At 36.3% G+C, this 14793-nt stretch overlaps 1 protein-coding gene across 2 annotated transcripts in view; it reads left to right on the top strand.

Moving 5' to 3' along the window:
- Positions 1-14793, top strand: part of CNTN3 (contactin 3) — a 348715-nt gene that overhangs the window by 292085 nt on the left and 41837 nt on the right. The gene's annotated exons all lie outside the window — the stretch shown is intronic.

Below are 14793 nucleotides of genomic sequence, written 5' to 3'. Positions count from 1 at the left end.
CCCAAGTAGCTGGGACTACAGATGTGTACCACCACACCCGGCTAATTTTTGTATTTTTAGTGGAGACTGGGTTTCGCCATGTTGGCCAGTCTCATTTCGAACTTCTGACCTCAGGTGATCTGCCCACCTCGGATTCACCATTGAACCCGTCTGGACCTGATGTTTTCTGTTTGGGAAAATTATTAATCATTGATTCAATGTATCTACTATATGTAAGACTATTTGTGCTATCTACTTGTTTTTGTATAACTTTTGGCAGATTATATCTTTCAAGGAATTGATCCATTTCATCTACGTTCTCAAATTTGTGGACATAGCATTGTTCATAATATTTTTTATTATCTTTTAATATACATAGGGTCTATAATGATGTTTCCTTTTTAATTTCTGATATTAGTTATTTGTGTCTTCTCTTTTTTTCTTAAGTAGCCTAGCTAGAGATTGATTGATTTTATTGCTCTTTTCAAAGAATCAGCTTTTGTTGATTTTCTTTGTTGACTTGCAATTTTCAAGTTTATTCATTTTCACTCTTGTTTTTTTTTAATTCCTTTTACTTTGGATCTTATTTACTCTATTTTTCCAGTTTTCTGAAGCAAAAAGCTTAGATTATTAGTTTGGGCTCATTCTTTTTGCTTTTATATGCACTCAGTGACATAAATTTCCCTCTAGGCGTAGCTTTGACTATATTCTACAAATTATGATGTTATATTTCTGTTTTTGTTTAGTTCAAAATCTCTTTTTAATTTAAAAACACCTCTTATTGAGATAAAATCATAATATATATAAATTTTATTTTTTTTCAAGTATTATTTTAGAATCAGTGGGCACACATACAGGTTTGTTAAAGGTATATTGCATGATGCCAAGGTTTGGAGTATTTGAATCCATCGCCCAGGTACTGAGCATAGTACCCAATAGTTCTTCAACTCTTCTGCCCCCAGTCCTCCTCCCTCTTGTATTCTCCAGTGTTTATTGTTCTTATATTTATGTTCATGTATACCCAATGTTTAGCTCCCACTTATAAGTGAGAACATTTGGTATTTGGTTTTCTATTTCTGTTAGTTCACTCAGGATGATGGTTTCCAGCTGCATCCATGTTGCTGCAAAAGCCATGATTTTATTCTTTTTCATGGTTGCAGAGTATTTCATGGTATATATTTACCACATTTTCTTTACCCAGTCTCCCATTGATAGGCACCTGGGTGGACTTCATATCTTTGCTATTGTGAATAATACTGTGGTGAACATATGAGTGCATATGTGTTTTTGGCAGGATGCTTTATTTTCCTTTGGTTATGTACCTAGTAATGGGATTGCTGGGTTAAATGGAGTTCAGCTTTTCCTCCTTTGGGAAATCTCCAAAATGCTTTTCACAGTGGCTGTACTAATTTACAGTCCCACCAACAGTGTATAAGCGTTTCCTTTACTCCACAACCTTGCCAACATCTGTTATTTTTTTACTTTTTAACAAAAGCCATTCTTACTGGTGTGAGATGGTATCTCATTGTGGTTTTGATTTGCATTTCTCTGGTGATTAGTGATGATGAGCATTTTTTCATACGTTTTTTGTCCACTTGTATGTCTTCTTTTGAAAAGTGTCTGTTCATGTCATTTGCCCACTTCCTACCAGGGTTATGCTTTTGATTGTTGATTTAAGTTCCTTATAGATTCTGAATCTTAGACGTTTATTGGATACATAGTTTGCAAGTATTTTCTCCCATTCTGTAAGTTTATGCCCTTGATCATTTATCTTGCTGTGCAGAAGCTCTTTAGTTTAATTAGGTCCCACTTGTCAATTTCTGATTATGTTGCAGTTGCCTTTGAGGACATAGTAATTATTTGCCAAGGCCAGTATTAAAAAGAGTATTTCCTATGTTTTTATGGGGTATTTCCCTATAAAATATTTTCATAGGGTGTTTCCTAGGATTTTTATGGTTTCATGTCTTACATTTAAGTCTTTAATCCGTTGTGACTTAATTTTTGTGTATGGTGATAGGGAAGGTCCAGCTTCATTCTTCTGCATATGAATAACCAATTATCGCAGCACCACAAGATCTTTTTCAGTTTCACTTGAGGTTTTTTCTTTGATCCATGTGTTATTTAGAATCTCCATGTGTAATTTAATCTACAAGTATTTGAGGATTTTCTAGCTACTGTCCTGTTATTGATTTTTAGTTTAATTCTATTATGGTCTGAGAGGAGACACTGTATGCATTTTTTATACATTTACATTTTTAAGGTGTGTTTTCTAGCCCAGTATGTGGTCTTTCTTGGTGAACATTCCATACGAGCTTGAGAAAAATGTGTAACCTGCTGTTGTTACTGGAAAGGAATCCCAATCCAGACCCCAAGAGAGGGTTCTTGATTCTTGTGCAAGAAAGAATTTAGGGTGAGTCCACAGAGTAAAGAGAAAACAAGTTTATTAGGGAAGTAAAGAAGCAAAAGAATGGCTACTCCATAGGCAGAGCAGCCTTGAGATCTGCTGGATAACTATTTTTATGGGTGTTTATTGATTATATGCTAAACAAGGGATGGATTATTCATGAGATTTCCAGGAAAGGGACAGGAACTTCTCAGAACTTAGGATTCCTTTTCCTTTTAGACCACATATACTAACCTCTAGACATTGCCATGGCATATGTGAACTGTCATGGCACTGGCAGGAGTGTCTTTTAGCGTGCTAATGCATTATAATTAGGGTATAACGAGCAGCAAGGATGACCAAAGGTCACTTTTATTGGCATCTTGATTTTGATAGGTTTCAGCTGGCTTCTTTACTACATTTTGTTTTACCAATGAGATCTTTGTGACCCGTGTCTTGTGTCAACCTCCTGTCTCACCCTGTGAATAAGAATGCCTGACCTCCTGGGAATGCAGTACAGAAGGTCTCAGTCTCATTTTACTTTGGCTGTGACTCAAGATGGAGTCACTCTGATTCAAACCCCTCTGCCACTGCTGTTGGATAAAGTAGTCTATAGATGTCCATTATATACAATTGATTGAAGGTACTGTTGAGGTCACCTAAGTCTTTACTTGTTTTCTGCCTGTTGGATCTGTTCATTTTTGATAGAGAGGTGTTAAAGTCTCCAAATATGATACTGGATTCCTCTCTTTCTCCTTGAAGTTCTATCAGTATTTGCCTTACATATTTTGATGCTCTGTTGTTAGGTAAATACATGTAAAGAATTGTTAACATCCTCTTGGAGTGTCCCTTTATTATGTAATGCCCCTCATTAGCCCTGACAACTTTCCTTAATCTGAATTCTGCTATATTTGAAATTAATATAGCTACTCCTGCTGTCTTTTGATTAGTACAATCATAGTATATATTTCGCTATCCCTTTTAATCTATGTGTGTCTTCATATATAACGTAGGTTTTTGTAGACAACATGTAATTGGGTCTAGGCTTTTTGATACATTCTGGCAATTTCTATCTTTTAATTGATGCATTTAGATTATAGATATTCAAGTAATAGTTGAGATATCTGCATTAATTTCTATCATATTTCTTACTGTTTTCTATTTTTTAATCTTGTTCTTTGTTCCTTTTTTGCCTTCCTCACTTCCTGCCATTTGTGATTTAATTGGGAATTTTATATGATTGCATTTTCTCTCATTTCGTAGCATGTTGCGATGTCTAAATATTTGTGTCTTCTCAAAATTTGCATGTTGAAATCCTAACTCCCACAGTAGTGGTCTTAGAAGGTGGAGACTTTTAGAAGTGAATAGGTCATTGGGGCAGAGCCCTCAGGAATGGGATTAGTGTTGAAGGAAATTAAAATATTTTCCCCAAAATATATTTATTTGACATATTTTGAAATGGGTACTGCTTGGCCATCTGCACAAAAGTGGCTTTGCAAAGCTGTTGTAGTAAATGGGGAAAATTTGGATCTCTAGATAATCTCCATTAATGCAGCCATGCCCCTTTTCTTTTCTATGGCTTTCCCCAGATCCAGGAGAGATTGAGGGTCTGACACATTTAGAAGTCTGAAATGAAACATGTCTCATCTGTTCTCTCTGAGCGAGGCTTCATGTATATACAAGGCGAGCTTTGCCATCCAGACACTTCTCCCACCTTCCATAACCTGTTTTACTAAGCCGTCATTCTTTCTGTAACCTCAAAATGGTATATAAATTTCTGTGACCCATTTGGAAATTGGATCTTCATACAGAAGACTCCCACATATACACAGAAAATAAATTTGTATGTCTTTTCTCTATTAATCAACTGCCTCATGTCAGTGATTTCTAAGCAAGTGTTTAGGGAGCCAAGAGTCTATGGCTTCCACATCTCTCTATGGAAAAAGTGTTTTTGAAAATTTTCACTTTTTACAAAATTCTTTTTTTTTTAATCTTTCATTTTCTGTGATATGCCAAGGTGTTTTGTCTGTTGGGTTTTCGTTTGCTTGTTTTAGTTTTTGTGACTTTCTGTTTTCTTGGGGGCATATATTCTACTTAGTGTTCTCTGTGCTCCCTAGACCTGTGATTTTGTATCTCACATTATTAGAGTGAAACTCTTAGTCACCATTGCTTCAAAAATTGCTTTTTTTTCCTTTCTCCCTTTCTTCTCTTTCTGACATTTCCATTATGTGTATGTTATACCCTCGGTAGTTGTTCCATTGTTCTTGCATATTCTGTTCTGTTTTTTTCAGTCTGTTTTCCTCTGTTTTGTAAGATTCTATTTTTGTATCATCGAGCTCAGAAATTTTTTTCTCAACCATGCTCAGTCTATTAATAAGCCAGTCAAAGTCATTCCTTATATCTGTTAAAGTGTTTTCAATCTCTAACCTTTTTTTTGTTTGTTTTTGATTCTTAGAATGTCTATCTTTCTGCTTGCTTTATCCATCTTTTCGTACGTGTTGTTTATTTTTTCACTAAACCCCTTAACACATTAACCATAGGATTTTAAAATTCCTGGTCTCATAATTCCAGCATTCCTGCTATATCTTACTCTTGTTCTGATGCTTGTTCAGTCTCTTCAAACTATGTGTTTTTGCCTTTTAGTATGCCTTGTAATTTTTTGTTGAAAGGCAGATGTGATGTACTGGGTAAAAGGGACTGCCACAAATAAGCCTCTAGTAATGTAATGGTAAGGTGTGGGGGGGAGGGAAAGAATGTTGTAGGTCTCAGTCTTCTAATGAACGTATGCCCCTAGACTGTGAACTTCACCAGTGCTTCTCAGTCTTTTTCCCTTCTTACATGGAACAGGATGGCTTAAGGGCCCTGGAGTTGGCTATTTTTCTCCCCTCCTAGACTCTTAGAAAACGCCAGCAGATTAGGCTGTAGCTGCTGAGGGCAGAGCATTTTTATTTATTTTTTTTTTATTTATTTTTTTTGAGACAAGAGTCTCACTCTGTCACCCAGGCTGGAGTGCAGTGGTGCAATCTCAGCTCACTCAGTTCTGCCTCCCGGGTTCACGCCATTCTCCTGCCTCAGCCTCCCGAGTAGCTGGGACTACAGGCACCTGCCACCATGCCTGGCTAGTTTTTTGTATTTTTTTTTTAGTAGAGACAGGGTTTCACCATGTTTGCGACGTTGGTCTCTATCTCCTGACCTCGTGATCCGCCCGCCTCGGCCTCCCAAACTGCTGAGATTACAGGCATGAGCCACCGCGCCTGGCCCGAGGGCAGAGCATTTTAAGAACAGAATATTCTAATGTATCTCAAAATGGTCTACTTCCCCCCAACAACTACCAGAAACATGAGGGGATTTTTTTTTTCCAATATTCACTGTGAGGACCCAGTAGAACTCTCTGAGGCAAAATTAACACAAGTGTGCAGCACCCCCTGTGATTGGCTCTTCCTGGAGTTTTAACTCACGGAATTGTCCACACTGAACTTCCAGCAATTACTCGATTATAGTTCATGTTTTCCTGCCCAGCGCTGGTTCTTGGGGATGTTTCTACTCCAAGTTGTGATTATCTGTATCCACCTGTCTGTCTGATTAAGGGGAAGCCGTTTGTCCTATGACCTCACTTCTCTGCCAGATCTAAGAATTAGTTGTTGATTTTTCAGTTTGTTCAGCTCTTTATTTGTTGTTAGGAGAGAGTGACATCTTCTAAGTTCCTTACTTGCCCATCAGAAACCAAAAGTCAGGGTACCTGGCCCATTTTTTAATTGGGTTACTTGTCTCTTTATTGAGGTGGAACTGTTCATGCTGGCTTAGATGGTTTGCTCTAATTTCAGAAAGAAAATTATTCTACTTTGCAAGGCATGACATTTAATTATAACATTTAATTGATCTGAACATGATTAAGAAAGTGAATAATAAATGGTTCATTTGGGGTTATTTAAAATTTTAGACTCAGAGACTCAGGAATGTTAGGTAGATTGGATTTTCTAAATTATTTTTATGGAAAACATTCTGATTTTATAAACCTTTTTTTCTTATCCTAACTTTAAAATTTTAGATCATGCACTTTACCAGGAAAATAGTCTATTGATAGTCACAGCTGATATCAAACCTAGTCTTTCCTTCTTTATCTTTTTCAATATGACTTTGAGATGAAAAATTCACACTTCTGAAGTATCAAGAGAATTGCCAGACTACATAGGTCTGTGATTGTAATAAAAATAGTGTGATCTCTTTGGGAGCAACTCTCCTGGGAGAGGTATAAATTTATTCTCTCTGAGCCATTGGGAGTTCTTTCTCTGGTTTATACACAGGCTACTGACACAAATTGAAGGGTATTTAGTCTAGAGTTTTGCTTTAAATAAATAAATAAGCTATCTTGGATTCTTGGCACTGTCAGCTCAAAAGAGCCTGCAAGGATGAATCTTGGTGAATAAATACCCCAAACTCACTGTCCTCTCTCCCTCAGATCTTGTAAAAGGATCCCAAGAAACTGGCAGAGTATAAGGGAACCTTTCCCTTTGGTCCATATAGGTCAGCTGCCCAAGGCAGAGGCAGTATGGCAGGTGCAGAATGGATCTGGAAGGCTGTGGCAGATTGTGTTTTCCAAAGATGGCTGCAGCAACATATCTTATCCAACATGCTGTTATTACAGCATGACTTTGACACTGCTCCCTATCAAGTAGTAAAATCTATCCCTCTCCTCCTGAAACTTAGTATACTTTTGTGAATGTTTTGATCAATAAAAAACAATAGGAGTGATACAGTATGATTCCTGAAGCTAGTTTCTAAAAATGCATGCACTTCTACCTTGTTCCACTAGCACAATTACTCTTGGTATCCAGCCACTATAGTATTAAGAACCCTATGCAGCTGTGGACAGGTCCTTCTCAATAGGAACCAAGGTCCCAGCCCACTAGTCCTGCTGAACTCCCAACAGCCAATGCCAACTTGCTGGTCAAATAAACAAGCTTGCCAGTTTCCAATCAAGCCCCCCACCTAGTGAAGTGTCCAATGGAGATGAGTCCTCAGTGATGCCTGTTCAACTTACACATTACTAAACAGAAAAAAAATGATCATTTTCTAATCCACTAAGGTTTGGGGTAAGTTGTTATATAGCAATAGTAATTGAAACTCAAAGTAAATTGAAACTCAAATGACATTTGGCATAACATGATCAAGTTTCTATGAAACAATGGCTCTTTATTCCTTTATGTCAGTGTGTTTCTTTTCTCTTATGTAACATTCATATCATTCTACAAGAGGCAGATCTACTCTCTATACTTACAATATAAAGGTAAGACAAAAATAATGAGATTTGATCCACAAGTTAAACTGTTACTCAGTGTAAGCTCTTTTGACTTGAAATATTTTAATTCAATGCAAGAATTGTCACATCAATCAAGAGTAATCCTAGAATGACTGAGGTTGATTAGCAGTAAATTTATGTAGGTATCTATAGCAATTTAACACCATGTTGAATTACGTCAATGACTATTGCTTTTAAAATTATGATGAGCACACCAAGGCAATGTCATGTCAAGGAAATGAGCCTTGTGCTTGACACATAGTACCTGTTTCAGAAATACTAGTTTTCTTGCCCATCTCTCAAGGTGAAAATATGTATAAGAGTGTTGCTTTCAGCTTATGAGTTCAGCGGTATACAGCCTACACAGCCTACCTAGATTATTAGAGTTAGGAGAAATCAGAGCAATTATCTGAAGCCTTTTATACCTTCAAGAAGAGTAAAGATGAGGAATGCAATATTCCAGGAGGTTTAATAATTTTTTTTACCCTAACTCCTCGTTAGAATCACCTAGAGAGTCTCCTCTTTCTAGTCCATTTTAATTTCTAATTGTCCTGGATGTGACCTAGGTGTTTCTGGTATTTTCTTAAAAAGATTTCCCAGGCAAATTTACAGTACAGCCAGCACTGAGAACTAATGGGTTTAGCAAACTGGATAGCACAGTGTTTTTCAAAACACAGACTCTGTACTCAACAGGTAGCATTAAATAATATAATATAGAATGAGAGAGTCATTCTATTTTCAATTTTATTTCAATCATTTAGATTAAATCAAGGAGAATGGCCAAGGCGGGTGGATCACTTGAGGTCAGGAGTTCAAGACCAGCCTGGCCAATATGGTGAAACCCCATCTCTACTAAAAATACAAAAATTAGCTGGGCATGGTGGCACATGGCTGTCATCCGAGCTACCCAGAAAGCTGAGGTGGGAGGATCACATGAACCCAGGAGATGGAGGTTGCAGGGTGCTAAGATCATGCCACTGCACTCCAGCCTGGGTGACAGAGTGAAACTCCATCTCAAAAATAAATAAATAAATAATAAATAATAAATAAATAAATGGTTAAACATGATATTAGGCCTGTCATTAGCTATTTTCTAATACTTGCTAATCTTTAATTAACAGAGCAAAAGTCTCTGGCTCAGGGACTTTGACAGTGTCCAGCTTAGTGAGCATTTAAATTATTTTGGACAGTGTCTATTTATATAATTTTCTACTCATTATATTAATTTTGGTAGGTAACTATGATTTTGGTGAGCAGATTTCTATTTAGGATAAAAATATATATTTTATATGTCAATTCCCACATTAAGTTGAAGGAAGTTAATCAGTTTAAGAAAAATTAAGTAATAATAGAACATTTGGTACCAGGATATGGCAAAAACAATTGTGAAGACATCACTCTAATGATTTAAGTGTAGAAAACACTGGGTTAAGATTGCTGGGACAACAGACTAGGCATCCTGAGATCACCAATTCCTATAACATCAAAATCAACACATCGCACTGGCCAGAAAAAAAAAAAAATTCCCAAGTTGTGAATATGAACTTGATGTTGAAATTAAAAAGCTGATACCTTTGAGGCACCGCGGGCACTGGACGCAACCTAAAATATGCATGAAGTGCCTTCAACCAAGTTTTTGTGATCTTTGATGTGTCACTCTTTTGAAACACTTATGATGGAATAAGCTGGGACTCAAAATCCTGTAATGGAGCAATTATTCCAGTTTATTGGTACCCAAGAAATTCGAGCAAATTTTGATGTTAACTGATTACATCTTACCTGTCTTAAATATCACCTGTTCAGACAACCATGTGACAGTTGAAATTGTTAATCAGTCAGAAAAATTAAAACTGTTTACAATGTCAGGGCCTGTTTTCATGTTTCAGTGACTGCCAATTCTTTCTGCTTTTTGGATGAGCAGCATACATTAGTAACGAAGGTGAACTTGATGCAGCCATTTGGCATTGGTGGGGGCAAGGTTTAATCTGTGTAGTCAAAAATGCAGGGGTGGGCCATGTCACCACCTGTTCCTTCGGGGAGTCTTACAGAGGAAAACGCCAACCAGGTTCCAGAAGGCACTTACAGGTTCGACTGTTTTCAAGGCACCTGGAGATGATTTACATGTAATGTCAGGGTTTGGAAGGCAACCCAGTGAAGGAATGAATGATTAATATTGGACACGCTGCAATAACAGGCTGTGTAAAGTGATAAAAAAAAGAGGACTGCTTACTCAACCTCAGTTCCAAATAGCCATCAAAATGTAATTTTTTTTCTTAAACTGGAAAATTATGCTTCTTGGCAGTCCAGCGGCAGCATTTACATTGAGAGTGCTTACTAGCGAATTCGTTTTTTGCTTATAATTTATTATACTGAAAGTTCATACAACATTTGCAAGGTTCAAGAGGTTCCCCTAATTCCAAAGTTTATTTTAAACCTTGATTTTAGCATGTGGTAGATATCACAATGTATTTTCAGCCTACCTGTAATTAGTGATGATCTTTCTGCTTATTTGTTTTTATCTGGTATGGGTTATCAAATCAGGTAGTGTTTTCTTTCTTTAGTGCAGAGTGGTTTTTAAATTACATCAAAAATTCCATTAGTGTCATCATCTAAGAAAATACAGGGGAAAAGTTAATCAGGTCCTCTCCTATTTCATTTGATACACACTGGCTTTTCCCTTAGCATTTATTTCAAGGATGCTTTGGCTTACAAATCCATTTACTGTTAATACTTGTAACATATTATGGAAATATGATTTGGTTTTTTCTAAGAGAAACCTGTATGATTAGATGGACAAATAATTGAATAAGAAAGTAATTCTAGTTAAGTTTAGTAGATATTGTAAAAATACAAAAAAGAAAAAATATTACTGTCATTAAGATGTAAATATGAACTTGAAGTCAGCTACAGTGAACTTTTTATTTTCTGGGGACAGATTAACAATTTGTGGATTAACTCTACCCCTGACATTCCTGTCCCCTGTCCACCCCATTCAGCTCTCCTTCTTGAGTTACTCAAATAAACTGTGTTCTTACCTACCTTAGGTCTTTGCACATGCCTAAGTACCCTAGTGTAGTTTATTTTTTTACCCACTTTTCCTGGACAACTTCTGCTCATATGTTAAATCTTAGCTCAGTGAGCAGTTCACTGAAACCCCAAAAAGTTCTAGTTTCCCCCAATGTATTTTGAGTTTACATTACATTATAATTTTACATTGATTTGTGTAGTCGTTTCATTAATGCCTGTCTTCCAACTCTATGCCCTATGGACATAAGGACCATTTTGGATTCCCAGCAACTAAAGTAGAATAGTTACTTTATAAACAGTTTTTGAATGAATGATCTTATTTTTAATAGGTGGTGCTTTGAAAAGGGATCTCAATTTGTATGACTTAGAGGATCATATCCTGCTTCTTACACTCCTATGTAAGATACTGGAATAGACCTCTCTCACTTCCAAAAACTCCTTTCCTGAGTAAATTGTGGACAGCAGCATAGAAAAAAAGATGTGCTTTCTGGAAAACAGAATTACACTAGTGGGCTTTGAGGGGAAGTTTTAGCAAAATAGAGATATGAGGAGAAGAAAGTAAAGCTATGAATTTGCACCTTCTCAATTCTGGTCCTTTCTTCTTGAAGAGGTGGGGAAAAAGGAAGTTTCGGAAAACAATGCAAACAAAGACAAACTAATTTAACAGATAAGCTATTTTTTGTTCAAAATATTATTAGTGTTTCTAAGAATTTATCCAAAGATGGTTAGTGTTGTGTTATTTGAATTATTTTATACTCTAAATAATGGCAAATATGTTTCTTATTATTTCTAAATATTAGATGCAAGTTTATTTATAAATATGGTAAATAATCCATCTAGTACTATTTCATCCCATTTCAACTAATTTTACCGAGTTTTTTTTTTCGACATTTCTCTCTCACATCCTTTATCACATTTAATTCATTACTAACTATATTCTCTAACAATGACAAATTGATGAGGAAAAGAATTAGTTTGACATAAGTGAAACTTCCTTTTGTAGTTTCTTTTATCTTTTTTTTTTTTTTCCTTAAATGCCTGGGAATACTGAATTGCATCTTGATAAGGAATGATACGATATGCTAGTAGCATTTTAATTAAATTACTATTATTAAATGTTTAATTCCTATGAAAGAAGTTGAAGTTTAGAATTACAGTCATGTTACTTGACTTCTCCCATCTATGACCCTATTGAAAGCTGAGCATTTAGGGGTGTAGTTGTGCATAATCATAACTGCATTTTGGTAAGCATTGTGTTCTACCAAGAAATGCACAAGTCATAAGAGGATAGCCCAATTCATTTTCACAAAATGAGCACATTCAAGTGACCAGCACTGAAAACAAGAAACAGAAGATGACCCGCTTCCTAGATGTCCTCATGGTGCTTCATCTCAAAACTACCATACCTCCAAAGGTAGCCACAATCCAGCCTTCTTATATGATCAGTCATGATCAAATACTCCTTTCCATCTGGTTTATATCCTTCATGCTTTTGAAACTCAACCCATGTTGATCTGTGTAGTTGCAGTTCATTCATTTTCATGGCCTAATAGTATTTTGTTAAATGATTATTCCACTTCTTATTTGTCTATTTTACTGTTATAGGGTTGTTTCTATTTTTAGCTATTATGGATAATAACTATAAACATTCTTGTAAATGTCTTTTGGTAGACAGATGCATGCCATTCTGTAGGGCATATACTTAGGAATGGAATTGATGGGTGATAAATTATATGTATGTCCTGCCTTCGTAGATGCTTCTAAACAATTGTCCAGAGTAATTGTACCAATTTACACGCCTTTCAGCAATAAGAGTTCCAGTTCCACATCTTCAGCAGAACTTGGAAATGTCTGTCTCTTTCATTTTGCCATCGTCTACACATGGCATATGCTATATGATTTTATTTAACCTTTGTGGATTACACTTTCTAAATTTGTAAACATAACTTGTTTCACATGTTTGTACCACCTTTTTACCCTAACTTGAGTTTGCATTCTAGAAAGCAAGGGCCATGTGTTAGACACTTCTATGTCCTTGAATGAATCTAACGTAGCAAGCAATGGATGCACTTTTGTTAAGATAAGTCTTGTCTCTATGTAGTGCTCCCTTAAAAGATCATAGAGTGAGAGAGCGATAGCATTAGAAGATGAATAATACAAATATATTTTATTAATGGAGACAAAAAATAATGAGAGGATCTCTCTTATATGCGGTCAAATTGTATTCTCCATTTATGTATTCATACACTCAACTCCATGTTGGGGCTGAAAAAAATTCATTTCCATTTCTACTTGTTTTAGTTAATTGCTTCCTTTTTCTACTGTGCAGTGTAAAAGGATAATTAAAAATTATATTTCCCCTAACTACGTTTATTTAGGAAGATGGCTTCATTTTTTATGATGCAGCTATTTCTCTTCACCTGTCAGTGCCAAGAGTAAACAGAAGTCAGAAGTCCAACACCAAACTTTTCCTTACTCCTTCAAGAAACAAAGCCAGCCATTGTGTCTAAAAGGTGTATCCAGATATGTGAGGACGTAAAGTCCTGACACAGTTCTATTTTACCCAGATGCCTTCAAAATAAGCAAACAAAGGTTGGCAAGAATAACAACCTTACCCCAATGCCTTAGATGGCATTTAATAGTAACAGTTCTTCACTGAAAATAAGAGATTTCCATAGAAATGATAATCAACTTCCTGTGAGTATATGAAGCTTGTAAAACCTGAGAGTTTCTAAAGGTCAGCAAGCATTAAAGGTTTTTGTCCTGGGGATACATTTCTAAATAACCCTAGGAGAAGGAGAGGGAGAGAGGGAAAGAAAAAAGTTTTAACTTGATGAAAGTAAAACATGCAAGCTTAACAGTTTCTGGATTATCATTTAATTACAACCATCAATCATTTCCCATCTGTCTTCTTCCAGTTCTCACAAATTTCATCTAAAACTATACAATACAACTAACAGAGAACATGCAACCCATTAAGAATCCTAAAGATGGGAAGCAACATTTAAGAAATTACCCTATAAAAGATTTTAAGAAATTACCTAAAAATAGGGTAGTAGAATTCATCTTGCAATATATACTACTAAAATTCAAGACAAAAACTTTTCTTTTAATTAATAAGATAAATGCTACTTATTGCTTCTTTCTCTTTACCAGTTCTGGCATGAACTGATGATCATTTTCCAAGGGCTTTGGTTTCGAAATCATTTTATTACAAGTCATATTTTTACTAATGTGTGAAACTGGCTTGCAGTTAGTCTTTTTATTAACACAATTTTACATTCTCTTAAAATGAGGTCCATTTAACATTGAGCTTTTAGAAATATAATTGCTCTGTTAATTAGCTCTTGGGGAATGCCGGCAAATGTCTTTAAGGACAGCTGTTATTATTATTTATTTTTTGGAGGGGGAGACAGAGTCTTGCTCTGTCACCCAGGCTGGAGTGCAGTGGTGTGATCTCGATCTCGGCTCACTGCAACCTCCACCTCCCAAGTTCAAGTGATTCTCATGCCTCGGCCTCCTGAATAGGTGAGATTACAGGGGCGTGCCACCACACCCAGCTCATTTTTGTATTTTTAGTAGAGATGGGGTTTCACCATATTGGCCAGCTGGTCTCGAACTCCTGACCTCAAACGATCTACCCACCTCAGCCTCCCAAAATGCCGGGATTACAGACTTGAGCCACCGTGCCTGGCTAGCTGTTATTTTTAAGGTTTAAAATGTTTTAATTTCTTCTTATTGAGGAGTTCTTGCTTTCATGCTGACTGTCCCTAACTTCTGCAGCCAAGGAATTAAACAGCTTTAGGCTTTTTAAGCTCCAATGTGTTCAGACAAGTGTTTCAACCGTGGTAATCTGCTTGTCGTGCTGCATTTATCTCCTACTAGATACCCACATGCGTCCCTCTTCTTCTCAGGCAGATAATTGCAAAGGGGTTGGAACCAGAGAAAAGAGTTGAGCTGGTGCTGAGCAGTGGATATAAAAAGAAGTGTCACCCTGGTGGAAGTAAATAGACTCTGAGACTGTAATCTCTGCCCTTATTTATTTTTGAAACCATAAACGCTCAGGAGGAAGCTTGTTGTTTATTTGGCTACAGAAATCTTTGAC

Source organism: Hylobates moloch, unplaced genomic scaffold (assembly GCF_009828535.3).
Source record: "Hylobates moloch isolate HMO894 unplaced genomic scaffold, HMol_V3 SCAFFOLD_4, whole genome shotgun sequence".
NCBI classification, from domain to species: Eukaryota; Metazoa; Chordata; class Mammalia; order Primates; family Hylobatidae; genus Hylobates; species Hylobates moloch.
Note: the sequence above shows the minus strand (reverse complement) of the source record. Positions and strands in the feature narration are given on the sequence as shown.